We start from the raw sequence: 4,447 nt of genomic DNA on the forward strand, positions 1-4,447 counted from the left end.
CTCCATTGTATATTTGAACTGACCTACGTTAATTTTTATGTATTTATTAACCAATTGCCTCCCTACACTCATTAGGTTTTTCTATTTCTTCTCTCATATTACTGAGGTTTTTAAGAATATAATAAAAAATCCTTTCTAGTATTTTCTTCAGTATTTCCTTTCTCTAGTATTTCCTTTCTAATATACAATTATGTGATTTCTAAAACATTTAATGTCTTATTACTAGTTTTCATTAATTTTGCATAGAAAAGTAATAAATACAATCAGTGAATAACTTTAACTTTTGATTATCTCAGAAAAGTTTTTTTTATTGTTTGTTTTTCCTGTTTCTTTTTCCTTGAGTGTCACACATAAAATTCAAAGACTGCATTTCATTTTTAATAAACCCTTTGTGCTTCCTTTACTCTTTTTTTCTCATCCTCCTTTCACTCTACAACATTGAAGATTTATCAAATTTACCCATAGGACCTGTGAAGTTAGCTGTAAAATCAGCTCTGTAGCTCAGATTTTACCTTTGCTTTTCACATATTTCAGAACGCTTTCCCTTCCATTCCTCCCCTTTATCGCAACCTATTCTTTCCTTAGAGCTAATAAAAACGAAAGGTTAACTATTTAAGCAATTCTTTTGTGCAAGACAAAGTGCTTGGTACTTCACTGGCGTTATTCTATTTAAATCTTCAGTCCAAGGCAAATGTTACTTTCATGTCACATGTGAAGCCTCTGAGACTCTAAATGGTTAGTTAATATACCCAGGACTTCACAACTGGCTAGCAGTACAGCCAGGATTTAACTCATAACCCTTGCTTCTGACTAACAATACCAGAGGGCTCCATTTGCCCTGGCCCTCCTCCAGGGCAAATGAAATGCTGTATCTTTCAGAGCTATACGTCAAACAAGGTGCCCTTCTAAGTACTCATACCAATTCCCTGTCTGCTGGACTAAGGCATGAGAAATCTCTGCCCTAAAACTTAGATAATATGTCTTTGCTAGACACTAGACAAACGTTATTTGCACAAAAGTTGTACATGCTCCAGCACTTGCTTAGCTCAGATTTCCTCTATAACCCATACATATGCAAGTCTTTCTCTGTGATAACTGTACATCCAGAGATGAAAGAGTCGCCTACTCTCTCCTGAGCTTGCAGTTGCACCAAAAGTTGGAAACCACAATGTCTAAAATTTGCAAGAAAAAGCAAGAGACTGAGGCTTACTGAGAAATGGGCCAGGATATCTAGTATGTTTACATTTTTAGGCAATTAGGTGCCTGATTTTCCAGGCAATGTAGCTGCTTGTATCTTCAGCTAGGAGTGGTGACTAAGTTAAGGTTTTTCCAAAACTCCTTTGCAACTAATTTGGGCCAATGAATCAGATGACTGTCATTCAGGTTAGTGAAAATTCCCAGTGGGTTTGGCACAGGGTTTCTGCTTATCTTCAGTTTGCAGTACTGTTCAAGTCTTTGCGGATATTTTTATATAAAGCTGAGAAAGGATAAGTCAGAGGCTGTTAATCTCTGGCCATATTTAACACATATTTAATGAGCTTCTCGATCATGAAATGGGGTTAGGATTTAGGCTGCTTCTTAAAGAACGTCATCGGTGGTCCCCATCAGTACCTTAGCAGACAATGACAAGAGACCAAAGTGAATCTTAACTTCTGTAAAATTTCTTAGATTCTTGCCTTGAATGTAAGAAGTTTCCACAATATGAGCAATTCCTGAAACCCTGTGTGCTGTGTACTAGAAAAATTGTCCTATGACAATTTTCAAATGACACTTTTGAAAAATTGCTCTTCTGAAAAATGGCAACACTGAAAAGAGAATTAAGGATTGAGCTGAGGTGTTTTGCTGTCAGCAAGAGGCTGAGAGTCAGGTCAAAGTGACCCAACAGGTTTTACTGTTCCTGGGAGTTTCCTTGTGTAGGGGGAAAAAAAAGCGCTCTTTATACTGTGAATTGTGATGCCCCTTGGCACACATAAAATTTCTGGCCTCAATAAAGCTGAGCTAAGAACATTATAAAATGCTTTTCGATTTTTTTTCTTTTCAAAAGCATCCAAGTTATTGTGTATATGTCTAAAGCTATTATGGACACAGGCAACTAGCACTTTTACTGAAAATATTAAATGTGTAATTGGAAATTCCAGGCTGCTCTAAGCGCTCCCTCTCTTCTCTGTCCCACTTCATCCCTTGTTTGCTAATTTTATGTGTTGGTGTAGTCACGATGCTCTACTCATGTGCTCACAAAGAATCCTCAGTTTGCTTTAGGTAGATGACCCTCAAAAAAGTATGTAGGCCTCATTTGGTAAATCCAAATCCATTAAGAACAAAACCAAAGCTTTCCAAGGAAAAACATCAACTTGTAAAACGCTGCTAGTCTGTCTTACTGATTTTTTTTTCTTTTTGGGTCACACCTGGCATTGCACAGGGGTTATTCCTGGCTCATGCACTCAGGAATCACTCCTGGTGGTGCTTGGGGGACCATATGGGATGCTGGGAATTGAACCCGCGTCGCCCACTTCAAGGCAAACGTCCTACCTGCTGTGCTATCGCTCCAGCCCCATGTCTTACTGATTTAACTTGTCAGCCCCACAACTGGAAGAGAGTTTCTCGAGACTAGTCACTTTACTGATGCATATATATTTTGCTTGGCTCATACTTATCTTTCAACAGTAAGTTCACGGGCATGGACTATGTCTATATATTATTGTACCCTTTGAATCAATCACAGCGCCTTCTTTAATTCCCAGTACTCAGTATGGCTAGGAGATAACCTCAAAGGGATGGAACGCATGTCTTGCATGCACGAAGCCATGCGTTCAGCCCCTGGTACTGTGTGGGTTATTATCATGTGGGTTGTAGCCCTGATGAACCCGCGGACCATTGAGGCTGTAATGCTGAGCACCAAACCATCAGGTCTGCACCACCAGACCAAGCATCACCAGGAGTGGACAGAGTCCCCAAGCACTGTTGGGGAGGCACCGCCAAAAACAATATTCCATAAATATTTTGAATAAATGGATGAATAGAATTATCCCTTCACAAAAGACTGTCACCAAATAATTGAGGTAAGAATGATTAATGAGGGCAGAACTACAGGAATCCTAGGCAAAATGAGCTTGAAAATAAGCAGCTCACCTCCTAAAGTAGCTGAAAGTACAAATATTTATTTTTAACTTTTTTTCATTTTTAAATAATAAAAGCCAAGTCTAAAAATTTAAATTTAGTTTATGTAACAAGAGCAAACAAAAATATCAGCTGAGTTTGAACCTTCTGGTCAGATGCTTTTTTGCATGTCATTTCACTGTATTAGGTCCAAGGTGGTTAGCATATTATATTTTCTAAGCAGATGTGATTTAAAGTGAACAAATGGAAACCAAAATTCAGGCAGCTGAGATGTGAAACAATGCTTACTGATTTTAGAGAATATTTTCCACTTTTTTATCAGGGACAGGCACTGTGGCCCTTTAGCTATCTGCACCACCATGCAGCAAATTCTGTTGGTGGAGAGTTGGAAACAGAACGATAGAATTACAAACAGATTCAATTAGGAAACATTTAATACTATATAATCTCAAACATGATGGTAAATACATAAGGTTTATGTAGCTTTGCCTTTGAAATTAACTGAACTGTACCTATGGGTTGTGAAATAGTAAGTCATCAGTATGCTATAGCTCAACCTACAGGTGAGGCAGATGTGAAAACAGATCAAGCTTTTACAGAATATTCTTTTATCATTTTGTAGGGGAAGAAAATCTCCATTTAGGATGTATATAAAATGCTAGTCTAGATTCCAGACATTGCCTTTTTATCACCTTTTCACAGGAAGACTGATCTGTGAAAGCATTGAGAAACTTGGAAACTCTTTATAGTACAACACTTTGGCCATGGCACAGACACCAAGGAATCAGTGACACACCTCATCATACAACCTAGCAAGACTTTCTGCTCATTCTCAAAGCAGAATTCTAGGTTCAAACTTGAAACTATGATTCAACAGAATGCAACAACAGATAGGAGACAATGTTCATAGGGAGGAAATAGAGAACAAAAATAGCAACCAAACCTCTTTTCCTTAGATACAGTATTAGCGGCAAGATTTCTACATAATGATTCTTTCACTTAGCTTAGGTGAGGATTTCCGGCACAGGACATTTTAGAAGTGACCATTAGAAGTGACATACACGTGAAGAAAAGCAAGGAATACACAAAGACAAACCAGGTAAACACAGTGTTTAATTTCCCAAAGAACTCACTATAGGTTACCAAGTAATGAAACAAAAACAGATCATTCTTTTTTTTTTCAATATTTATTAGTGAATCACAGTGGGGTACAGTTACAAATTTATGAACTTTCATGCTTGTATTTATTTTACATCCCCCCCACCAGTGCTCATTCTCCTCCACCCATGATCCCAGTATCCCTCCTACCACCCCCATCCCAACCCCCACC

Source organism: Sorex araneus, chromosome 5, assembly GCF_027595985.1.
Source record: "Sorex araneus isolate mSorAra2 chromosome 5, mSorAra2.pri, whole genome shotgun sequence".
In the NCBI taxonomy this organism is placed as follows: Eukaryota; Metazoa; Chordata; class Mammalia; order Eulipotyphla; family Soricidae; genus Sorex; species Sorex araneus.